General features: G+C 38.6%; 1 protein-coding gene across 1 annotated transcript in view; it reads right to left on the bottom strand.

The window, feature by feature from the left end:
• Window positions 1-11,325: 11,325 nt before the first annotated feature.
• The window catches only part of LOC134527337 (PX domain-containing protein kinase-like protein), a 160,837-nt gene continuing 144,593 nt past the window's right edge, over window positions 11,326-27,569 (bottom strand). Inside the window, exon 11 of the transcript XR_010074166.1 lies at window positions 11,326-13,508. The gene's annotated coding sequence lies outside the window, so the exon portion shown is untranslated. The remainder of the gene's footprint in view (window positions 13,509-27,569) is intronic.

The following is a 27,569-nucleotide window of genomic DNA, read 5'->3' as shown; positions in this document are numbered from 1 at the left end:
AAATCTTCAGGAAATAAGTTATTTGCAAAAAAGCTAATTTGGGCACCATTTTTTCAATATGGCGGCGGACGCGGCGGTCGTTCAAGGTCGCAAACTTAAGGTTATATACAGGACACCCAAGTCTTCAATCCTGCCAATTTTCAAAACTCCTCAACCTTTTGCACCAGAATACCTTTTTTTTTATGTCTATAATGAGTGGACTATGGGGACAGGCCTTCAACCAGAGTTGAGCCAACTATTCTTCCACCTATCATTGACCGCCAATCTCAGATTACTGGTCAAGATGAACCCCTATCTGAGGCACATTCCCTATCTGGCTCTGTGGCAATCTCACCCAAGGACATAAGGGCTGTGCCAAAAGTACAACCGCCATCTCGCAAACGAAAAAGGGGGGAGTGTGTTGTGTTGACCAGCTCTCATTATAAGAATAAGTTGGAAGACTTTTATACTGCTAAAGGGCAATGTACACAAACGTGTTTTCGAATAAATTAATTTTTTTTTTAATTCGGACGAACTATCAATAAAGGAACTAATTGCCTTGGGCGCCAGAAGAGTATAACATATGGAAAAAAATTAATATTCTCGAACAAAAATTTATAATACTTATTTTATTAAATTACACATCACAGAAAGAAAAACCTCGAGTCATAATTAAACAAAAACAAATATGAGATAGCTAGGATTGTCCAGTCTATGGTATTTCTTGCGTAATGCCTGAATGTTAAACAAAAAAATATATATATTAAAACAATAAAATTTAATAGATTCCTTTAAAGTGTTCGAAACGTAAAAGTTTTGGGGTTTTTCTCCGGTTTGCTCACGCAAGAGAGTCCTTGCTTCAGGACCTCTAGACCTGTGTGTAGCTATTATGAAGTATTTTGAATTAATTTATTGTTTTCTGCCGAAATGTCACTGTTTATTTAGTTTATCATAAAATCATGAGTGGACCGAACAATGTTTATTAATATCTGGGGTGATATTAGCGGTAAAATCGCGTTGGCGTCACTACACGATGCTAACGCCGGCCATACCTGATAGCTGGACGATTAATTACTTTCTCAAAATCCGCCGTAACTCACGGAAAATAAATGCCTGAGATCTGCATTGAATGTCAGGTCTGCTCCGACAATTTCTCCAGGGAATTAACTCCACGATAAGATGAATGGCGTCATTTTTCACTCTTTTCTTCTCTCTTGACTAAATATCATTGTTAATTAAAACCGACCAATCACGGCCGTGACATGTACGCGTCTTTTTCAAGTAGGCCAATTAAATTTCACTTTAAAACATGCATAGGCATGTCGAAACTGTCCCAGAGCCATGCAATTTATTTACATTAGACGTCGTCATGACGACGCAGAAAAAGCTGCGCGCGCCGCCACGCGAGAAACAAAACAAAACACTGCCGAAAAGTCCGGGAAGCGAAATAACCTCGAACGTAAAATAATAAACAGTTTCAGTCAATCTGCTAATACTGTAGTACTACAGCAAAAAAAAATTGATCCTTAATCAGGCCTCAACTAGCGGAACAGCACCAAAGAGGAAGAGGTCTACTAGGCCTACTAAAGGACAAAACAATTCTAATCAGCTTTCAACTAGTGATAGGCCTACAGCACAAAAGAGGAATCTTGCCGCTAACAAGAAGAAGGTTAGGCCCACTTCGAAAGGAAGAAAGCGTAAAGTCTCAAGCTCTAACAGTGAGGATTCAAATGAACCTCTGCTAGTGGACACCGACGATGACCTTGATGAGGACATCAATGACCCTGATTCTATGGATGCCATCTGCGCATTTTGTAATCAGAGGTTTTCAGACGATTTCAGTGGGCAGCAGTGGGTTATGTGCTCTTCATGTTTTAACTGGAATTAAAAATTTTGTTATGCAGCGAGTGGCGAGTGCAAAAAAATACACTTGTTCGTATTGTCTGAATGACAGTGTGTTTTTGGACTAGATGTTGATGTAGGCCTTTAGTGTAGCCCTATTAAATACCTCGACCTACATATATTTCTTTTTTAAATTAGTTAATACATTATCTGAAGCTTTTGTGTTTAACCTAGTTTTTTTTTAAATTTTCCTTTATTCGCATGAAACATTTGCAATGTTTAGAAAAAGGCATGTGTACTCTATATGCAACTCGTTTCAAACATATGTGATTACTTTCGCCTGGTGGGCGGTAATAGGAACAGGGTTAGGCGATATAAGAACATATCTTTGGAAATATTATCTTTGTCACCTTTTGCAATTTTGCTATTTAATTTAAAATGGTGTAGATACCGAGGGATTTAATGGTTGCAAACCAAATCAGGATAGTTCCTAGTGTTATTCATGTAGCTTCCAGCTTGATTTCGAAATCCAGGAGACTAAGATACACAAGAATAGTTATGATAGGCGGTACTTGGGACACTTACCCTACTGTTTGTATATCTATGACCTATGATTTTCTGTTTACCCATTTACGCCATCTAGCGGCGAGTTACAAAAAAATTGCTAGCATAAAAACTTCTCCATGAAAAAGCACTTTGATGTGCAAATTTTTTATGGCAATCAGTCAAACGGTGTCTGAGTTTATCAATGTCATACATACTGTAAGGGTTGGTCACCTACGGGCATATATGCTTATGTAGCCTCTCGGACTAAACACTCGAGGACCAACACTCATTCAGAAAATTAACCCAAGTATTTTAAAGGTCTGTATTACTGAGTTAAAACATATAAAATGGTTAAAATTTTATGCTAAAGTTTAATAACAGGAAAATGTATTAAACTGGGCATGTTTATGGGTTCAAGCAGAGATAGAAATGATTATCATTCAGTTACCAATTTAGTAAGTCTGTACTTTTAGGTAATATTATATCGATCTTAAAAATTGCAAGACTTGTGTTTCTATAATAAGCAGATAGAACATTATAATTTGGGAAACTGTTGGCGTAATACAGGCTAATACTGTGCGTCTTGTACGGGATAGCCTAGCGTGTAGCTTATACAGGACACAAATATGCATTGCTGGGGACAGGGAAGCGAGCGGTCACCAGCTACATGTTCCTATCACCACGGCCTGCTACTATTCTCTCATTCTCTGCGTCTGTCTTCTCCCCTCCTCTAGCGCTGCGCTCAAGGTCGCGTCAAGAAAGAAGGGAAGAGGAAGGTGGCCGTTGCTGTGTCCCCCCACTCCCCGACTGCCGATCCTCCCTGCGCAGTGTTTCTTCGACTCGCCACCCTGCTTGGAGGAACAACTACAACTCTTGAGCTCGAGCGGTGAAAAAATCAGCCACGAGGCGGGCCCCTTAAGTTTTAATGCCTGTCTGTAACCAATTGGTTGTAATGATTCAATAAGCGTTCACTGTCAACGATATTGATGGGACTCCAAAAAATGGCTTTCAGTGCTGTTGCTGAAAACTGAAGATGCTCAGAAATCAAGAGCCACTAGTATTTTCTGGACATCATATTCACACCCATTCTTCGCTGCTTCTCGTACTACTACTCTCAAGAGTTTCACAAACTTTAAAAATTTCAGTGTTATCCAGTTCTCCTAACCCTGAAATGCTTTCCACATTTGGCATAGAATACTTTTAGTATCATTAAGCAAGATATGTTTGGGATTGAACACTTTGTTCCAAAACCTAAAAAAAACTCCATATTTTGAATTGAATTGATCAAGCTTTGACGTTTGTCCCCACATAATGCTGATGCTTTTTGGCATTTCTGCTTCACAAGTTGTTAAAACAGACATTTTATCTTCACAAGCTGAAGATATTCCTTGGGAAGTACAATCAAAGCCTTTTGTAAGATATCCTAAATAATTACACAAAAAATGGGCCGTTGGATATTTTGATCCCTTCAGCTTCATCAAAATTTCTACAATGTCTGCAGCATGACTTTTTTTTACAAAATCACACTGTGTCAGGACATCAGTATTTCTATCAAACATAGATGTCAAATACTGAAAACCACTATTTTTGTTTGAAGAAGTTGACGTCGACCGGGGCTACGCCTTCCCTAAGCCCGATTTGCCTCACGTCTCGCCCTTGCAGGCCCCCCTCCTCCCACCCCCGCCCACTATGACCCTGGCGTTTCAAACCACCCGCCGTAGTGTATGTGTGTGTGCGTGTGTCGGCCCGCGCCCACCGTTGTGACGTCAGTGCTTCGCTCAAGAATTATGTCGAGCTAGGACGAACATTGTCGAGGCAGACTTTATTTTAATATTAAATTAGTTATGTAATTTTATTGTTTTCAGCCAATAGGCTAATTTAATTAAGGCTTTATGTATGTTCATTCCTTTTCCCGTGGCACGCTTTATTTAAATACATGTTAACAGCTCTTGGCCGGATGCGAGTGGTGGACCCGCCTCGAGAGCGCGCCAGAAGGTACGGTCGCCGTCGCTGCCTGAGGCAGGAGTCTCACGCGCCCGTCGTCTGCAACTCTCGACTATTACTGATCCGCGTCCATCTGGCTATTTCATTTATGTAAATAATTTTCTTTAACTTCAGGATTTACCTCGGGCAGCAGACTGTTTTATTTAAGTTTTATTTAATTAACATATCAGTTTCCACGCGGGGAGAGGACTGAGGCGTGTGGGCCGCCTTCGAGAGCCTACCTTATTGGGTGTTTTAATAAATAGCGTGACCCCCACTGAGAGGGAATGTAATTACGTGTTTTGATACTGGGGGAAACGGGCCTCGCTGCACACGGGCGACGTCATGGCCCTGAGAGTAGAGTCGCTGGGTCCGCATGCCCGTAACACATGTGGTGGCGCCCTAGGTATGAAGCCAAGTACATGTATCCGAAAATCTGAACCCCCTTAGCGACAGCAAAGTCAACAACAAAGTCTCAAAGTTTCTTAACAAGCTGGTTATTTCAACCAAAACATGAAGGCATTGTGAAAAATATAAGTACAAATTTAATCAATGTTCTATTGATATATAAAAATTTACTCAAGAAAGTAAATTTTGTTTTTAAATAATTATGTGGATTATTTTTCTCAAACACTAGACAATTTTTTTATAGTACAATAAACGTGTCAACACCGTTGAGTAAACAAAGATAGCGACCAAAAAATGAAATCAAAATAACCATCATGTCTAAAAAAATAATGTAAAAACACATATATTTTCTTAATTACAATACAGTTTTAGTATTGACATATAACTTAACGAAGGAATTGAAGAATATTTCTTCTAATGTGCCAAAAGCATGATAAATAGCTGTTATAAATTTAAAACGCAGAAATTCCCATTTTATATTTGAAAATGCTTAAATTCACGTTATTATTCACGTTATCACGGTAGCAAATTTTTCAGGTCTCTAAGCATTACTGCTTATATGAATACTGAATCACTTCACTTAGCAATGGAAATGAGTGACCAAAATTTCAGTTTTAAGTGGTTATTCGAAGTGCATATTTATAAAAATTATAGACGGTTATTTGTTCTCTCCTACTTGTTTTATCAATAATTCCTAGATCTCTAACTCAAGCAAGGTCAAATTTAACAAATATAAAATATTATTTAAACAACCAATAGTTTCAAGTGTCCTCGGTCTAATTCAAATAGCCTAATATTAAATACTAAGTTATAATATTGAAAATCTGGGGCCAATGAAGCTACTGCACATGATTTTATATTATTTACTATCTAACTAATATGACCCACATTACTATTGCAAAAATGAAAAATATGATCATACTCTCTAATGCACGGGGTAAGTTTGGACAACTGGGCTTAATTTTATTTATGAAAACACAAAAAAAAATAAAATACTCTGACGTCGTCCGGGCCTGCGGCCCCTTTGAGCCCGATATGCCACCGCCCAACCACCAACTCTGTTCAAACCTCCCGCTCGTGCGTGCGTGTGTTTGTGTGTTGCTAGCCCGGCAAGAGGGCGCTTAGATGCAGTGCGCCGCACCCCTAATATATATTAATAAATATTGTAATCCTTTTGCTTTTCGCCCCAAAATAGTGTCACGATGGCTATGTATGTGTTTTTATTTAACTAATTCATGATGTTTTGTTATTTAATAGGTGCAAGCACGAACAAGGACGCTCCCTAGCGGGCGGCGGAGGAACTAGCATTCAACTTCATTTAAACCATTTTATTCATATAAGTAACTATTACAGACGGTCTGGACTTGGAAGTAATTTACTAATTTTTGTAAAATTATTTATGTATTTTTTAATTGTAACCCGGGGCACGCCACAGCTAAGTTGTAACGGTAATTGTGTTTGGCGCGAAGGGGCGCCATGTTGCCTCCCGCAAGCCATGAGCTCAGCGCAGTCTCTCTCTCCCGCCAGCCGAGGGCGGACGTGTCTGTATTTGAGGCGACCACGTGCGTGGTCCGCCTCCTCACTTAATCTGATTCGTGCCTCGGGCGTTTATAGCTGTATCAACGGAGGATCGTGTAAAGACGTGTACCGTGAGTAGAATAAAAACCAATTAACTGAGTTACGTGTTTTGTGTTCGGGGGGCCACATGGGTCATTAACCTGGTCAGCGGCGTGTGGGACGCCCTGAGAGCCCACTGCGACAATTAGGAGCGTGCCCGAAGCTGAGAGCGGGCTTAGTTAGGGACAGGTGTGGCGTAAGAAATCAGGAGGGCTAATATCTCGCCGCACACGGGCCACGTAATGCCCTGAGTTAGAGTCTTCCAGCCGGGTCCACGTGCCAACTCACGTGGTGGCGCCCATTAATTTCCACCGATATTCTCACCTCAACACCGGTACGCTCTCAAATGGCGCCCAAGAGCGTGTGTCGAGATATTGAACGTGTCGCGAATATCAGGCCCACACGAGTTAGCACATGTTAGGCGGTTGTGCACCGGAGCGCGAGAGATAACGGGACCGGCCGGCCATGTGACCAGCCGAGCGCGCGCGCTTCCAAGAATTTGCAGCGAGCAGCCAGGTGGCTGCATTCCTCACCAAAACAACACACTCCGAGCTGAGCAGTAAGTTACCGCAGTACTGGTGTGGACGGAGATATTCGTGAGTAGTTCGTGAGAACGTGGACGTGAGGACTGTTCGTGTGAAGAGTACCACGTGGGTAAATATGTATGCAGACGAGTGTATCAGGTGTTACTTCCCCTGCCCGAGTTGGGACTTGTATGGCAGGACCGCCGCCGGATATGAGTGTGGCTACTGCACGGAGTACCGCGTACACTGGGTGACGAAGTGTGGCGCTAGGTCTCGTGTCCTGGAGGTAGTAGCGAGGGATACCGCTGCCAGGAATGTGCCGGCCTGTGGCATCGTGGCTGTATCGGCGAACATGAATGGACAATACTGCGCAAGTTTTTTACCTTTATTTGCGCACGATGTACCGCCTACCTAGCCACCCAGGCGCAGTACGAGGCAGAGGCGCCGGAAAATTCTCCACGACACGCCTCGACACTTCCCGAAACGCCGATGCCGCTAATGCCGACGCCAACCACACCGACGCCAACCACGCCGAAAAAGATGCTGCTCGACTCGCCGACGCATCACGTGTCAAGGACGCCACCCGTTGCCGGAACGTCATCGCAGCACCAAGCCGACTACACACACACGACGCCGACACCAGCACCACGAAGGTACGTCCTGATGTCACCCGCACCGTCACGTGTTACGTTACCGACGCCTCCCGCCCTGACAAAGACGCCCATCGTCCTGACGCCCACGCCCGTCGTGCCAACGCCCATCGTCCTGACGCCGACGCCCGTCGTCCCGACGCCGACAATTCCGCTCCCGCCACCTCCTGTCCTGGAGCCGCCAACCCCGGCACCTCTCGTCGACCTGACGTCTCCCGACACTGGTCCAAATGCATCCTCGCCAGCAAGACCTCGTTTCGCCGACCTGATGCCACTCATCCCGACTGTGATAACGCTTGACTCGCCGAAGCTAATTGAGCGACGCACGACGCCGACCGTCCCGCCGCAGTCTGCGACGCCGTCCAGCACCCGCCTCGTGTCGGAGACACCTCCCGACGCCGGAATGACCTCGCCACCGCACCGACCCGCCGTCCCGACGCCACCAAGGTCCATTCCGGCGAAACCCGCATCGTCTTCGCCACACGACTCGCCACGGACGCCACCAGACTCGACGCCGACGCTTCGTGTCACCTTGTCGCCACCACCTGGCTTCGACGTCATTATGCCTTTGTCACCGCCACCCGAGTGCTGCCCCGCCGCCTGGATTCGCTCCTCTGTGCCCGCCCGGATTTGCCCTTCTGTGCCCGCCTGGCTTCGAAGCACAGCCGGTTGTACCTGCCCGAGTGAGACAGACGCGCGCGACGCCAACGTTGATGCCACCTACATTCCCACCTGACGCGATGCCAGGAACGACCGAGACGCCACGACGCCCGATTCCGACGCCGATCGCCACAATACCGGAACACCGGTCAAGTGCCCTGCTGCGCGAGACGCCACCCAAATGTCGCAAGTTGGCAACATTGGGACGCCCCACCGTGAAGAGTCGCCTGAGCTCCCTGCATCCGCCTGTCGCGATGCAGGTCGATGCCACGACGCCTGGACGCCCGACCGTCCCACCACCGAACATGACCACCACCCGGACTTCGACACCTGTCACCCGTCTGTCACGACGGGCCGCGAAGCGCCCGCCTGTCGGCGAGGCTGAGCTGGGCCGTGCCGAGCGCCGCCCGCGCTTGCTGCCCGCCTGCCACGAGCCGCCTGACCTTGGCCGCCGCCGCCCCTGCCGGCCGGCCGGCGCCCTGGCCACCGCCGCGCCGTCACACGCAGCAGCCGCCGCGGCCGCCGCAGCCGCAGCAGACGCAGATTTGGGGCTCGGAGCAACTGGTGGGTCTCCAACCACAAGGTTAGTCAGCCAGCGCCCATTCTGCCCGTGTGTATTGTCCTTCATCGTGTAAATATTGCTCGCCCGCCATCATGTAAACATTGTTCGTCCACCATCGTGTAAACATTGCTCGCCCTTCCATCATGTAAACATTGCACGTCCGTCTTCATTTCAACATTGTCCGTCCGTCATGTCAACATTGCCACCTGCCCGCACAGACGTAAACATCAACATTGCCACGTGGGAGTGCGCGACGTAAACAGTACAGGCAACGCCCCCCATCCATCTGTCAAACGGCGCTGTCATATCGGCCTACTTTCGGAGGGGGCAATTGACGTCGTCCGGGCCTGCGGCCCCTTTGAGCCCGATAGGCCACCGCCCAACCACCAACTCTGTTCAAACCTCCCGCTCGTGCGTGCGTGTGTTTGTGTGTTGCTAGCCCGGCAAGAGGGCGCTTAGATGCAGTGCGCCGCACCCCTAATATATATTAATAAATATTGTAATCCTTTTGCTTTTCGCCCCAAAATAGTGTCACGACGGCTATGTATGTGTTTTTATTTAACTAATTCATGTTGTTTTGTTATTTAAGCACGAACAAGGACGCTCCCTAGCGGGCGGCGGAGGAACTAGCATTCAACTTCATTTAAACCATTTTATTCATATAAGTAACTATTACAGACGGTCTGGACTTGGAAGTAATTTACTAATTTTTGTAAAATTATTTATGTATTTTTTAATAGTAACCCAGGGCACGCCACAGCTAAGTTGTAACGGTAATTGTGTTCGGCGCAAAGGGGCGCCATGTTGCCTCCCGCAAGCCATGAGCTCAGCGCAGTATCTCTCTCCCGCCGGCCGAGGGCGGACGTGTCTGTACCTTGAGGCGACCACGTGCGTGGTCCGCCTCCTCACTTAATCTGATTCGTGCCTCGGGCGTTTATAGCTGTATCAACGGAGGATCGTGTAAAGATGTGTACCGTGAGTAGAATAAAAACCAATTAACTGAGTTACGTGTTTTGTGTTCGGGGGGCCACGTGGGTCCTTAACCTGGTCAGCGGCGTGTGGGACGCCCTGAGAGCCCACTGCGACAATTAGGAGCGTGCCCGAAGCTGAGAGCGGGCATAGTTAGGGACAGGTGTGGCGTAAGAAATCAGGAGGGCTAATATCTCGCCGCACACGGGCCACGTAACATCCTGAGTTAGTCTTTTCCAGCCGGGTCCACGTGCCCACTCACGTGGTGGCGCCCATTAATTTCTACCGATATCCCCACCTCAACACCGGTACGCCCTCAACTCTTAACAACTTTCCTTACATTGACATTAAGCTATAGTCTAGTTGTTTACTTGTAAAATCATTGCTTTAAGACTTGGTTCATTCAACTTAATAACCTATAAAATAATTGTGGATTTAAACAAGTTGGTCAATGTATTAAAGAACATAAATTATTAGAACTTTTTTAATATACAATTTTCTGTAATATGTTATAGGGTCCACAAAGAGCTGAAAAACTAATTGAGCACCAAAAGTGTATCTAGATATAAATTTACCATAATCGACCATGTGAGTTGACATTTCACATTGAACTTATTCGTGACATGATAATCAGAATAATTTAACATTTAGATTAAGGCATTAAATAAATTGATTCCATGATGTAAAAACAGTTAAACAGTCTTTTAATAATATATAACCACCCAGAAGAATAATTTTAGTTTAGTGGCTGTATTAATTTTGCAACAAATACACTTGGCTTGTATCTTGAAAATTTATTTACATTTTCAAATAACACAAAACTATTTTAATGAGATGAAATTATATTACATCCAAATATTGAAAGTGTATACTCTAAAAATATTACAAATCTCTTCGTCTTCTTGGTAAATAAATGTTTGTTTTTCACAATAACAAACACATGATGATGACACATTTTTAAATTTTATTTTTGAGAGCTCGAGAGTTATAAGGATTATTACAAACCCATTTTAAAACGAACTCTGGAACGAGAATGAAAACAAATCTCATCACTAGCACCAAAACTAACTAGATGTTCAATGTAAGCCCTATAGAGATACCAGACCATGCACCACAGCATCATACCAGCTTCAGCCAATTTTCTTTCATACTGTCTGCCTCTAATGGAGTCCAGCCTGTTCCAGGAGCCAGCAAAACCAGTTAAAAACACCTATTTGAAGTTCTGAGGAAATAGTAGTGGAGGGGCAGGTGTTTAATCTCTCACACAAGAACAAGCATGACTGCCAGCATGAACCTAGTGGGCAAACCTGGTTTGTGAGCAGCAAGTGATTCAAGTTCTGGAACAATGCCCATGCGTGTAGAAATCACTTAACTTTGTAAATTTATTTTTTTATATGTTTGCTTGTTAGTAGTTGGAAATGTAATTTTTATTAGGTACATTTAATTTTTGACTGGTGAAATCGAATACCTACATAATGACATTAAGGATATGATGAAGGAAATGCTCGGAAACGTTTGGAGCGTGAGTTCAACCAATGTATGCATTCACTGAACACTGCACCTCAGGTAAGGAAGAACAACTACTTGCACACATGTGAATGCTATGTATTAAATTCATGCCTCTGCAAACACTGACAGTGCCATATAATAGCAAATTAATATATATACACATTTTTTAAAGATCAACATATTGATTTCACTTAACAGGAACATACAATTTAATAATACACAAATACAAATTGCATTCTTTGAAATGAAACAACCAAAATTACAAATTGGTTACATCTTTGGTTAGTGTTTAACACGTATTTATACATCATACTGCTTGATCCCAACAATACCGCAAATAAATGCATAATATACACTCAGTCACAAACTTGACACATTTTGACTAGCACAAAACCTGTTTCCTTAGTGTAAAAGTGAACAGTAAAATACAAGCGATTGTATGATGGTTGAAAAACCTATGAGCCGTGCCTTTATTTCAGGTTTATTTACAATCTGTACATTTCACACATTACAGAGTTATGTGTAGCCAGTGTACATTAGAACAAAGTGTAGGGCCAATGGAGGAAAGGTGAAGATCTGTGTAGCCACTAGGGTCACAGTCTTGCTTCTGTTGCTGCACAACTGTTAACAAAAGCTTCTCAAAGTGAAATGCTCATTAACAAATGTTCCTGGTTTCATTATAATAAAGGAATGCATTTTCTTTTGTGCTCATTGATAACAATGTTCTACCAATCACACAGCTATAGATGTTTTATTTCATTACGGGCTACTTACAATACACTCAAATAGTTTTTCTCCAATTGGAAATACATGTTTAAATGGTACTTTGTAAACTAATTGAAATGTATATTCTTCAAATGATTCTTGCAATGGTGAAGATAGATTCTTTTTTTGGACATACACCAGTCAAAAAAAAAAAATGTTTTAGTTAATATGTGAAACAACCTGAGTATTAATTTAGAACAACAAACTTGCACATTCTGACTTACATTTGCTCACTCAGGACAGCAAATTACTTTACATACAGCTTGTAGACACAAGAGCGACTTCTGAGGCAAAAAAATGTTTTCTTTGTGTGTTTGTCATTTACATTCACAGCCTACGACTACTACTGATACTGTCAATTTTACAATTCAAGTAAGCTGTCATTTTGCCTATTATTTTCCTACATTAATTCACACCAGTGTTTATATTCTTTTTAACATTCCAAACAAACATTCCAGACAAACATTTTTTCATGAGCAACTAGTTAGAAAAATTTTTAAAATTCTTATTCACATCCAGTTTTCATGTATGAAAAATTCCAGAATATGGAAAGAAAAAGAATATATATATATATATATTGAAATTCACACTGAATTAAACTTGTCATTAAAATTCAGCAGAATGAAGTTCGTTACATTCCCAGACTGCAACAGTGTCATCACCGGCCAAGAAGTGACAGGGAAAACAGCTTCATCTACTGAGAGGCTTCATGCAATTTATTCTTTTTTAGAGTGATTTTTATCAGTCACATTGTTTCATTTCACCTCTGATCAACTTTTAAATACCTGAGGAGCTATCACATGAACATACTGTTATACTCCGTGAAGCTTTGTCAACATACTTGCTGAATTTGTTAACATGTCTTTAAATAAATATGTAATGGGTTTTTGCCGTATATTGTACAGGCCATGCAGCAGTGTTGGATGTTTCAAGGACAGTCAGTTTCAAATTAAAAAAGCTAATTGTAAATGATGAACAATCAGTGCAACAATATGACAGAAAAATGGCCAATAATGTTAGTAACGTTTGAGAACTGTCCTTGAAGGCAGCTTGCAGAAACATCATGTCATGTCTTGGCCATGGAGTTTGGCTGCAGATCTAAATACAAATTTGAAACATGCACCGACTATTGATAGATGTCTCTCTTTCATCTTTCATCCAGCATACCACAACAGGAACTACTTGACGACACTCCAGAAGCAGCCCATCCTTGCTATGACCACCTAAGCCTAAGTGCACAGTTCAATAGGAGCATTCTGTTTTCCCTGTTCATGCATTGTTCACTTTCCTGTTTGGGCATTGTTCACTTTCCTATTTGGGCATTGTTAACTTTACTATTGTTCACTTCCCAACTTGGACATTGTTCACTTCCCAATTTGGGCATTCTTCATTTCCTTGTTCATGCATTGTTCACTCCCCTGTTTGGGCATTGTTCACTACCCATTGACACTCCTGCCACAATGCCGCTACTAACGCTGTGATGCTTCAAAGCAACTGAAACAATATCTGGAATTAAATACAATCACAAACATGCACCCACCAACACGTCCTTCGAAACATATACTAGTTTCCTGTGTAATTGCTATGTGACAATTTTTAGCTATTTCAATAAATTGGTCCCATAACACAACGTAAATAACAATCAATTAAAAAGTTTTTAAAATCTCAGTAGTTTATGCAAACAAGACTCCCTGCAGTGTGTGAAAGCATTGAGTAATTGGAAACATGTCAACAGTACTGATAATTATTTAAGTTTAAAAGTAACAACTATGCACACAAGTCTAACATGTTATAACTACAAGACAAACACAGAAAGAAAAGAAATTCTTACACGAACATTCAGTGGCAATGTTTGGCTTCCTCTTGAGCTTCTACGGCAGCAAGAGACATAGTGAATTGCAAGTTAGTTTATTATAGGACACTGCTAATGCAATAATAATCTTTCCGCTTGTAGTTATGTATCATGTGTTATAGATCCACTATCTTGTGTGACTCTGCAGTCTTTCATGTACCTCCCTTTTCCCAACTTTTATGGTATAACCTAAAGATATCTATTTGTTAGACATTTACACAGAGGTTACAGAATATTGACATGGTTCAAAATTTTCCAGGGTTTTTGAAATCAAATTTGGGGACTTTACTAATGGGACTCTGGCTAGCTGCTCTGTTCACATGCCAGTGCAAGTTGCGTGACCAATTGGGGCATGGGGCTGGCGCAGCACACTGCTGGCTTGCAGATTGCACATTCTTTTGTAGTTTGTTTGTCCAGCCGTGCGCTGGTGCAGCCACTGGCCGTGGTTACTGAGGCTTGTTGTCGCAACAGGCCGCGCGGTGTAGCGGCAAGTCTGGGTGAAGGGGGTAGCCTGCTCAGATGTCCTGGTTAGTTGTTTGTAAATCTGGTTTCAATGACCATGGATTGTGCTGGTAGGTGCAGCGGTGCGCAGAGATATAAGCGTAGGTTACAGAGAGGTTGAGGCTCACTCGAGCGAAGGCTATGCCTTTCGTCAGTGGTAACGAGTAGCCCTAGATCGTAATGTAGTCAGGGTAGGCTTGCTTGGTAACGAGTCTGTAAGAGTCCTAGTTTGAAAATGTAATGTTCGTTTAGGTTTTCAGGGGCAGGAGAAGCCTCTATGTAAGTTTTAAAGCGATGGATCAAGAAATGTTCAGCTTATTTAAAAGTGTGAGTACAGAACTATCTTTTCATAGCTGTAATAATAAATTATGGTTTTAGATGTTCTTAAGTTAACGTATTAGAAAGGATTAGGGAAGAGTTTGTTGAAGCTCTCTCTCTTGTATGGTCGTTTAATAGTTATTGTGTGAGTCATAACTGATAGTTGTTGTGAATTTTAATTGTAATTTTAATCATGATGTGTAAAGACTGCTTGTTCCTTGAGACTGATTTTTCTTATTTGCAGTTTAAAAAAAAATGCAAGTCATTTTCAGATTTATGTTAAGTTATTTTTAAAAATCTCCTTTAATTCATCTCTCACCAGACATCCCGTATGGAATGACGGACGTTTCGATCCTAGAATGAACACCATTTTATCAAGTTAGGTGGTATTGTAAGAATAAACCTATTCTTAGCCTAAGTGAGTATGTCCTCTGAGTTACAGTTTTCCCCCCAATGAAGTTAAAGAAAACTCATTATGGCTTTAGATTGATTGATTTATTTTTATTTAATTTATTAAAAAAATTTTACTCAAATTTTTAACCACTCGCGTTACAGAATAAAGTAAAATATAAATATTGTTTTTCTTATCTAGCATTCAGAATTGTGACTTTTTTTTCCCCTTTTGCATCAGATCTGTGCCTTAAGACCATCAAAAAAGAGTGCATTCCTGAACATCAGTAACTATAAACACAGCCAGCCTTCGGCCTCGACACAAGAAGATTATGATCTTTGAAAGAATATTGCAATGGAAGTTCATCACTTGCAGATGCATGTCGCAGTGGCACCACTGCTTTGCTGCCATCCAACATGCATCTATGAATCGGTAGATAAATACTTTGCGTTGTACAGTTGAAAGTTGAACTCCACACACGATCACTTCAGCCCTCACTCCTCATGTGCCCTCCGCACTAGGTCAGACCTACAAGCTCTCGCAGTTTGCAGTCGCCTCTTGGCCACCAAGGAAGCTGATCCAGTCAGCAGTCACACCTCGTCCTTGTTGATTCGTACGGCACTATGATGCTTTTGAAATACCAGCTGTGAGGTGCGCCTCACTGGCGAGAGCAAGTTATTTTAAAAACAAAGGTATTGATATCCTGTACAGAGAAACTACAGACTAAACGAAATTGGAAATTACATTCATTAAAATATAGATTTCTAGCATATATGAGGCACATGAAATGCAAGAAATAAAAAAAATAAATAAATAAATAAATTTGGTCAAGTTAGATGATACAAAGCTAATGTAACTTCATTTTCATTTTGGGTACATTACACTATTTAATGCTCTCTTCAACTTAAGAAAAAAAAATTTTTGGTATCCAAACATTAAGATTCATAGCCTTATCAACATTGGTTTCCATTGTACATAATATAACTCCACAATACGTTCTTTCCAAAGCAATAGCTAGATTTCCAAGTTTATTTATATACATTTATTCCTTAGTGTTCTTTCTTTCTTTTTTTTACTTAAAAATATTACATAATAGCACCTTAGCACCTTAGCATGAATCTTCAAGCTCAGGCAATGAAAGAAAATGTATTGAAAACTTTATATCAACAATTTTTGTTCATTAACTTCAAAACTAAACACAGCCATACTGGTAAGAATGCAATATTTTTAGCTCTGCTTGAAAGTCTAGTTTACACAAAGACTAAAGACTTTACCTCCAGTGAGTACATACCGAAGATATTTAACATACATCTCACAAACATTTAATGTAAGAAAAAACTGCATGTGCAATGTGCAATGTTACAAACATACATTTTGGTTCATTAGAAAAACATTGCGCGTGTTCTTGCTAAACAAACACGGCATTTTTATTCATTAAATTTGTCTGCATGTGACTGTTCAATGGTCCACTTCACAGCATATTGTCTGACTGGCACACAACTTTGTTCCAAATCCCCATGCTGCTACGTGAGCAGACACTTGACAAGTTGTCCAATGCACTAACACTCGGTCTTTGAATGAAAACAGCAGATAAATAAAACATAGCTGACAAACATCTTAACATAAGCATATACACATTCAGTATAATAATACATGTTAATGTTTACTTTATTATTCTTTTGAGAAATACAAATCACACTTCCCACTAAGGATACAAACAGAGCTGGAAACTTTATACTGGAATCTAAACAAATCAAACCAAAATTTAATTTCCAAATTATATAAGTAAAACTGTAATGCTACCCATTTTAAATGACTAGAAGCAATATTCCAAAGCACATTATTTATCAAACGCTGAAAATACCAAGTTCAATTCCTTCAAACCCGTGTTGGCCCAATGGCGGCCCGCAACACAGTTCCGCACACCCACCTGACAACTCTTTCAACAAGAAATATCCTCCCCCAGGCCTGCTGCCATCACTGTTGTTTGCATGTGTGGATAGGTTGTCAGCAGACACTTTGGCGAACCGTAATCCATACACTGTTTCTTGGCACTTCTTAAGCTTTCATTTTAAATTTTTAAATAACAGTTTAAAAAAAAATTTTATTTTTTCATTACATGGAACATATTGTATTTGTTGTCTATACTACAGAGTAACACATTATTAAAAATTTCTTGTGAGAAATTTAATATTAATTCATAATGTCTGGTCCTTTGATATATTTTAAAATTGATATCTGGTCCTTGAAAAGAGTAAAGCTGACATCACTGATTTAAATAATCATTTGGGATCCTACTGATAAATAACTGAAGATTTGTAAGTTAGGATGTTTGTTACTGAATTGCATCTTTACTACATAACTGTTTACAATAAAATTTGGAGCAGAGGTAGCCAGTAAACCTGGATTAACACACAGGCTGTTTGTCATTACAAAATTCAAACCATAAGGGAGCGACAGTAAGATAGGTAAATTTGGTTTATTATAAGAAATTGAGGAGCTTTCGTGCACAACTCGACATATCTGTCACCAGTAAAAATGTGTTTCACATGTTTTGAGGCACTTTTTCTGAGGCGAAGAACACTACCATCTTACAATGATAAAAAACCAACAGGTTCAAGTTAATTAGAAGTGTGAAGTATGCGTTTTTGTGCAAAACTCGATATGTCCACATGCAGCTATCCCACTTATTGAATATATTCAAAGAAACTTATGGAATATGTTCTAAATGATATATATATTAAAAAAAAGGGGGGGGGGGGGGGGGTTTGTCTGTAAAGTCAGTTTACGAATGATAATTTTACGTGATGTCATAAGAAAACATTGATGAAAAATTGCATACTTTTTAATTTTCAAATATTATTTAGTTTTTGCAAATTTAATTTAAATAATTTGTTTAAATATAATCACGAACAATTATTTAAAAAGCCCGCCTTAACATGTTTGATATTATAGAAGATTTTTTCGCACGGTGGTTGGCTGGTTCTTGCACGCTCGGCTCAGGCGGAACGTGACAATTTTTCGTGCGTGCTGCCGGCATTCATCGATTTGTAAGACGTTATCACGTCAATATGCATTTTATCAGTACAGGTATAAAAATGCAGATCTTCTAATGTCAAATTTCCAAATGTCATGCAAACACAAAAAAAAAAACCTTTTCATGTACAATATTGACTGTGGCAGACATTGTGCAGATCAGAGCAAAATTTTATGTAGACACACATAAAGTGAATCAAGATAACCATTTTGCCCTATAAGATCTCCTAAAGAAAGGCTTTGATAACTTAGAAAAGATTTTACAAACTACGGTATAATACATTTTATAGTTTAGCCAGAGAGATACCGACATATACTTTGACAATGTGTTTTGATATGCAGCAAGATCAACCTCTGCCGAAAACACCTATTCAAGAAGCCTTCTATGCATGTCAGTTAGGGTTCTGTGTTTTGTGTGTTGATGTGGATTCAAGAAATTCAAACTTTTATACGTGGATGGAAGATTTGGCCACAAAAGGGGCAAGAGAAGTAGAATCAGCAATGTTAAATCATTTGACAAGCCTTTATTTGGAAGGGATTGAAACTCCAGCTTATTTTGTGATGGATAGGGAGCACAAAATCACAATTTCCATGTTGTACACATATTAATGTATTGGCTTAAAAATTCAGCACCAGTAAATGTGAAGGGCATACTATTAGTGTTTCCAGTTCGGGGCCACAGCTTTCTGCCATCAGATATGGTGTTTGGCAAAGTTGAATCACTACTCAAAAGACAAGCTTTGATTGTTTCTAAAGAGGAGTACCACCAACTATATTCAGAAGTAGGGGAGCTTAAGGATTTTGAGAAGAGCTGGAAGCTCTATGATGTTAAACAATTGCTTGATGTTTATAAGAAACTATCTTGCATCAGAGAGATGAAGAGAATTGAAATTAGAAAATTTCATACCAATGACAACGTACTGTGCAAAGTGAAAAGTCAAACAGTTTACAAAGTTGAACTGAATGAAACATACATAACACTGTTGAAACGAGAGATACGTTACATAAACATTCCTTATGTAATTACATAAAACCAGAAAAGAATAATGATACCACTTCTCTGCTAACGAAACAATTCGGGGTCAAATGGCCATCACAGGAAAACCTTACTTTACTAAATGATCCTTCAAACTGCTCCAGCTGATACTTGTGATAATGATGTCACTGAATCACAGGAGTGCAACTGTATAGATGAAGACATAGGTTTACATGTGTAATTTATAGTGTAGTGGTTTATGAGTTTATTTATCTTTTTGAATGAACATTGCGGTTGGTGCACAACTTCAGAGAAGTAACCATGTACGTGTATTAATTTGTTTACTGTAGAAGAGAGCCACTGTAATATTCCCTCATGTGTATTATGCCTAATAATGTGTGACATGCTAATGTGTATCTATACTTTGTAAGGTAAAGTGATAAAATGTGTGTGGACATGTACACATAAGATTGTTTGAATACGTACACATTCAAAAGTAATTATAGTGTATTTGTAAAAAATTAAATATTAAATATGGTAACTTATTATAAGTACTTCAGACTCATTATAATCGATACAAGAAAGTCATGAAATTAAACTATGTGTTATGTTTTACTATCAAAATCAATCTTGTCCACAATGTGTTTCATACCACTCGACATGTCCAGATGCTTGTCATTTGTTACAACAAATCCAGACATGTCCATATCAGTTTCTTTATTATCTACCAGATTAAATTGTGTATTAAATTATTACTAACCTTACATCAATAAGAAATTTAAGCACAACTGATACTTATCGTTACAAATTTTTATTAATGTTTTGCTTTGAGTAACAGGTTTTCTATCTTTATCTTGACATCATTAAAAGTGGATTTATCAAGTTTTTTACATAAGCTCCTCAATTATAAATGGCAGGATATTATAAAAATGCTTTTCTCTGTCCACTAAGTAAAATATGTTAAGCTTATTGCTTCAAAGGCAAGCAATGTGGTCATTATAAGCTCCAAACACATTGGGATTACATAATAAAATAGTGACTTTATATATATATAAATATATATACATACACACATGTATATGTGTGTGTATGTATGTATGTATTAGTAGGACTACACAAATAATGTCACTCTCAAAAATTGTTAATGATTTGTGGACAGTCCTACCAAAAAAAAATAGAAGCTCGCTCACATTTTGTTTTACTGTAATAGTTTAAATACTTCCTATCATATTATATTGATAACTAAATATTAAAGTTAGGATGTTATGAAGTTTGTTACTTATTCAAATCATGTTTTTACTATTGAACAGAGTTGGAAAAAAACAACACATATGAAAGACAGACAGACAGAGACACACACACACACACAAAACAAAATTCCACCTCTAAATTAAGTGATAAGGTAAGGAAGGTGATAAGCTCATAATTTCATAAAAAAAACTATATCTCAGAAACAAATAGTGAAAGGTAATACATTAGGTTCAAATTATTATAAAACCACTAAATCTTTAATTATAAAATTTTCTATATTTACTCAACTAAGGAGATGAAAACACATTAAAAATGATTTTATATAAAATAAAAAATTCCGAAGCTATTAAGTATGGATAGTAAATACACAAAAAATATCAAGACCATGTTACCATTTTACAGTTCCACTCTTCAGGAGTTAAGATGGCATAGGCTTGGTTTTTTTTTAAAGAATGTGTCATATCACTCAATCAAAATGGAATGAAAAAAAAACATGCATTAACAGACTTTAAATTTTTTTAGAGTTAATTTTTAAATATTAAATTTTCCTACTAGGTACATTATAGTAATGAGTGTTATGATACAGCCAGTAATAGTTATTTTCATAGCTACTATAAAGATAAAGACAAAGCTGAGTACATCAAAATACTTTGCGACAAAATAAAATTTTAACCTGTAAACCATGGGTACCACCACTTGCATTTAGTAAAACAATAACTTTACAATGAATAAAATATGACTAAATGAGAGATGTATAAAGCTGCTTTAACAAAACATGTAAGAAATTTTTTTATGTACTTCAAATGCTAACATTCATTCAGTTCTAACACGAAAATTGTTACCAAAATTTGTTAAGTTGTTAACAGAAACAACTGTCAGAAAGTGATTCCAAAATGTTAAAGTTGGTTGTAATGCACTATATAGCAATCTTGCATTGCACACACACACATACACACACACAAAGCCCAATTATGTAAATCCAGACCAGGAGCCTTACAAATTGTACAAAAGTACAAGAATAGTCTAGAATTTAAAGTCATGAAGAAACATTCCTATGTCTAAAGAGATTTGTTTAAACAGATGTATGAATAACCACACAAATAATGCAATTCAAAAAATAAACATAATTTATATAATACAACTTACAACATAGAACTAAAAATTCACTTCATGACTAAAAAATATTTAAATTCCATCAATTACATAAACAATAGTCAATAGAACATAACTGAACCAAAAATATATAACGTACAAAATAATACTTAAAATAACATCATTCTGAAAAAATATGTTCATTACACAAACTTTCCACTGTAGTGTAGCATCTGCACACTATAAGTATAACAAGTATACTGTTCTCACGTTTAGCACGGACCATACATTGGCATGAGCATTATGTTACCCAACACAAATGAAAGCATTTAAGTGTCTGTCCAAAGACACTGAATATCAGGCCAGAGCTCTTGCCAGTCCTCGACAACGAAGATGGTATATAACGGTTTTAAGTTTCAAGACTTACTTTATGCCAATCAATTCCATGAAATTTTCTGCATAAATTCAGCCCTTTATCTCACTGATGAGAAAATAAGCACTCATACAGACAGAGTGGGAAAATGCACCGCTTAATTTGAAGCTGCAAAGAAAGTTAAGAGTGAGGTTGCAGCACAGAGAAGGGAGCAACACCTCACGCCTGCTCTTGTAAAACACAAACATGTGTTTTTTCTCCTACAACGGCACATACGATAACAGCCAAAATACTCAAGGGATGTGTTTAGGGATTGCAATCCGGTACCAATTTTAATTCGGTGGGATCCGACTAGATCCCCATCAATCCAGCCGGATTGGTCACATCAAAACAATTTTTTTTTCATTCCAAAATCAACTGTATATAAGACATTTCAGTGAGTGGATCATAAGTTTATAAAAAGACAGTCTATTTCTTAGGAAAACAATTTTATTTACTTGTTATAGTACTTATATTACGCAGAAATTATGAATAAAATTAACAATGGAAATCTAGTATTGTAGTTAGTTACAGTTTAATCCTTATATTAGTAATACCTTCGAATAAATACTGTATAGAAGTCGCCAGCCCAGGTTAAAATTTCTAATACGGTTTGAGGTAGTTGGTTAATTCACCGCCGCAATCGCCACCATCTCTAGGGCATCGACTTGTGGTGGTACCTAGCGGACAAGTGTCGAACTCTTCAAACACCCCTTCCCCATTCCATTGAACGACCTTGAGCTGCAGTGAATGATGGGTGGGGGGTGCGGGGAATGACAGCGGGCGGCAGTGCTGCGCTCTAACGTGAATATAACAACTTAAGACGATACAGGGCGTTATGGCAGCGCCCTGCAGCGGTGAAGTTCCCAAGCTGCTCATCTTGCGCTCCTGAAAAACGTAGAGTAAATCCTATCCACTCGCGACTTCTATATAGTACATATATTAAAAGGTAATATGTAATAGTTTAAGTTCAGTCTTACTAGAGTTCACAATTCACAAATGACATCAAAGAAAATTTTCTTGTAGCTAACATTACATTATTTAAGTTACTTATATTACCTAAATCTAACTTAATCAATTTTGATCAACTGAGATAACAATAATTATGTAATTTCATCACACTAAGCAGTCTTATTCTTATAATTATGATGACAGTCATCATAGTTCTATTTAATGAATGGCACAATTATCACAATATGGAGTATTTTCCAAAAAAACTTACTTTAAAATATTATTTTGGGTATACTGATTATTAAAAATCATGTTTGGTTATGAAAAAAGGATTGTAGGAAACAAATAGTGTTAAACGTGTCATCTGCCAAGTGACTTCTTAGAGAGTTGCAAATATAGCCAGCGGCTGAAAAAGCCCTTTCAGCTTCTACACATGACGGTTTTATTGTCAAAAAATAGTCATGATCATAGGACAAGTATTGTCCTCCAACTCCTTCACTTTCATATGCAGTCATTTCCTTTTTTAGGACTTTCTCAAAATCTTTCTCTTTTTTGGAATTTATGATATAGGTTTTCACTCCTTGCTGGATTTGCATTTGTAATTCTTCCCGTAATGTCATACTATTTTTCAATGATGATCAGACTAAGTTGTTTTCTACCAATTTATTATATCATCTATGTTTTTTCTAGATCTATTATCTTGAATAACTCTTTCTAATATTTGTTTCATTTCTAGTTGTATATATTTTTTCTTTGGCGTAGTAAATGTATCATCAGCTCGTATTGTATATTCGTCCTTTATATATATATATATATATATATATATATATATATATATATATAAGAACGCCACACTGTAGTAACAGAGATATTATATATATATATGTATATATATGTATATATATATGTATATATATATAAATAAATAATATCCCTGTTACTACAGTGTGGCGTTCTTTTATCCTCATACGCAGTGCCTCGAAGATAATTCAGCACTGAACACTGTTTCTTGAGACCCAACTTTGCAATTTTTCTAAAACAAATTTTAGTGTTGTTTCAGCAAGGGTCACATCTCTTCTGCATAGTGCCTCTACAGCCAACTTAAATGGCTAGAAACTGTCAATAAGGTATTTTATTTTCGACCATTCTAGGTCGCTAAATTTTATTTCAGATCCTATATCAACCAAAGCATTATCTATACATAATTTCAGCTTAAAAATCTTTCTATCATAGCCCGAAGACTGTTACAACATGTGCGGCAGTCTAAAATTAAACCTAATTGTTTGTCTGTATCTTCTTTTACATACTTTTGCATGTACATATGTATTCAGTAGGCTATCTTTTGAATAACTTCACCACTCTCCGCACTTTTTGAAGCAGAACACACTGTATGTAGGAATTACTGCAGCCTCTGAAAGATACGAATGACAAGGATCCACGGATATTGTTACTGTCACTCCTTGTTCTTTATAAGTATCAATGGTGTCTTTGTCATCTGTATCTGATTCATTAAAAGTTGTTTCTTGTTCTTCTTTCCTTCCCATATTCCTTGTATATAATACGTCGACTATGGATAGTTGCAGCCCATGTGCAAGTATAGTTAACAACTCATGAGTCTACCAACTTTGACCATGACACTCGTGCCGTCAGTAGTCATGCCAGTAATATCAGTGTTGGAAACAAGACTGAAGCTTTCTAGGCAGGTTTTTATCAAACTGATAGTATGTTTCGCAGTACACGAGCCCAGAATATAGGTTTTTTTTTTGTGGAGTATGTAGAGGTTCAAATATCGATGATTTTTCTAGGAAGTCTTTCGTCAAAACTTAAAGCAATTTTTTTTTGTTTCTTAAGATATTCAAAATCAATGATCATCTCAGCTTTAATGGTATTTGCAAAATTTTTAACTGTATGTCTTATTGTGTTTGGTGAATTAAGAAGTTGGAATATGCTTTTAGAAACAAGTAAATCAAATTTGACGATTCTTGAGAACATCTTCTCCATAGAGTTTTTCTTTTTGAACTAACTGTCAATTGTTTTAAACCTTTTCTTGGGTAATGGTTCCTCACAATCACAACTATATCAGTTGAATCAGTTTTTGACGTGGATTCTTTAGGAAATAAATCAGAAGTAGTAGGATCTTTTAATTGGCTACTTCCATGACTTAGATCATGCAGTGCTTTGTTCTCAAATGTGTTTTTAGACCTTTTGTAAGAACCTTCACTGATTTTTAGTATATCAGAGCACAGTGAGCATGTTGCAGAGTTGTCTTTGTCGATTATTGTAAAATAATGCAACACTTTTTCTCATTGTCCTCACCTATGTTCTTCTCATTTTGACTTGATTTTGAAAGTGACATGCACTGGACTAGTATCTGCAATGAAATAAAAATACACATAATTACAATTTAAAATTTTAGTTCAGTCACTCACTCACAAAGTAAGAAGGAATTCATACTCATAAAACAATGAAATATGGATCATTAATTAATCTCTAAGTAAATTATATGCTTAAATTATTCCAGTACTTGTAAATGCAACATTAATATAAGTAAACTTTTTATTGGACGATAACATTTATTTACTCTCCTTGCATTTATTTAACTAATAAAAACTATGGATAGTAATCATTACTAAATTATTTTCTAAGCTTAATTATTTAATAAATCATTCTTGTACTCATAAATGCAACATAGGTAACCATACTTCATCTTATCAATTGAACAATAAAAAGGTATATTTAATTAAGTTTATTCGACAAAGCAGTGACAACACACACTTCATTGACTCGGGTGACTCACTCGGAGTGGGTCAAATGATATCCGACGGCCACCAAACGTGGCTCGCGTGGCGCACCCCGCGGGTCTAAGGTGGAATGGGACGGGGCAGGTCATAGACGGGTATTTTTTTTAACGGATCTGGTAGACATCTAATGATGCCGGATCCTGTTTTCCGGATTGCAATCCCTAGATGTGCTTCATGCAAACATTTGCAGACTACAGTGCTATAGCAAGGTATGACTGAAAATAAATATTGTATCAAAACAGTTCCAGTTACCCCCCCCCCCCTCCCAAAATCCAGTGAGCAGTGGACCTATGTTCAAAGGAATGTGAATTATCTTGATATGGTTTTTACACCAGCTTAGTTTTAGTCAAAGTATGTATCACAGCTTTCAGACACTGAAATTGGTTATAAACAAAAAAATATACCACATGAACTCACCTGCAAAAAATTTGTCTCAATTGTAATCAGCAAAATGACATAAACTGCCAGTATTCTTTTTGCAATTTTTTTTTTGGAGAACCAGACTTCATTTGTTACTTTTTATGCTTTTAGTTTATTTAACAAACCATTCAAAAAATGATTATTAATTATTGAATATGCATAACAAACCAGATTTCTTATCTTTTTATTTCTGTCAGTCATCCTGTAATACCTATGTTTAACTTAAGGATCCATTGCAATGAAGGTAGCAAGTGAGTGTCTGCATTTTGTAATAATGTTTTCCCTCCCTAGCACGCCCTCCACACCTAGACATGTGTTCTCCTTAACAATGTGCAAACAGCCTCTGTAATTACCGACCAGGGAAGGCAAGGTTACAACTTTAACAGCAATAAACTCCTATTATGTAATACCAAATACAGTTAATTGCCATTTAATCAGCGCTACATAATGCTGACCTGTCACGACGGACCTACAAGTGAGCAGCACGGGTCGCGACAGGTTGTCAGAGTCAACAGCCAGCAAGGCGACAGCGTCACATACTGCCGCTGCACAACTCCCTGAGAAGCCTTCGCACCACATTCTGGATGGCTACCAATTCTCCCATTTCCCAGTGGACTACAAATGAAGCTTGTGCACGACTATGATTCAATACAGGGCAATTTCCAACTGCTGTAGTTGCAAGGTCATATTTCCATGACTGCATTCCAACCACATCAACCAGTGTCTGTAAATAACACTTCCATCAACTGTAATTGTACTACCAGTTCCTGCCCTTTAAGTTTGGAAACCACTTTTTCTCAAAATTGTATTCCAGCTATTATGCTTATATCAGCCCAATTTCAAATACTTAATGATGAAATATTAATTCACATTAAATTGAAAAAATTGTGATTCTAAAATAAGGCCAATACATCACTAGTCAAAGTTATTGTATTAAGAATGCTACCTGTCTAATGTTAACATATGTAAAACAAAAAGTGTTGATCTTGATATACACAAACATACACACACTGAGAGTGAAGAATACACACAGACATCAATGTAGCTACTCTCAAATTTGTGTGCAACGTGGTGGAAACTGTTTCCATGCTTACCACGAAGCACCGCCAGCTAACACCACATCCCTAACGATATTATGGCATGTCTTCAGTGCCCTATGGAATAGTCAGTGGTGATGCAGAACCGACTCAACCTGTTGTCATTGCTTACAACCTTGAACACTCAAAACAACCAACTGTCGCCCCCATGAAGTACTAGTCATCTGCATTATCCTGATTCCTGATGACTTCTGGGAAGCAAGCTGTGTCTAGCACAACTGGAACTCTGCTTGCACACACTTGTCAGACGGCAGTGAACTAGCGAGGATCTCCGTGTGTGGACTCAGAAGGTACGGTGGGCCGACAATAAAAGCTCCCAGCTTGCTTCCACAAAAACATTGAAGGAAACAAACAAGCAACCAATATCTAGGTATCTATTGCATCAATACACATAAACATTACAAATATTGGCAAGCAAAGCAAATATTACGTATATTTGTAGTCTCATTCATAAAAA

This window comes from Bacillus rossius, chromosome 1 (assembly GCF_032445375.1).
Source record: "Bacillus rossius redtenbacheri isolate Brsri chromosome 1, Brsri_v3, whole genome shotgun sequence".
Classification (NCBI taxonomy): domain Eukaryota; kingdom Metazoa; phylum Arthropoda; class Insecta; order Phasmatodea; family Bacillidae; genus Bacillus; species Bacillus rossius.
This window is presented reverse-complemented; position numbering and strand designations above follow the sequence as displayed.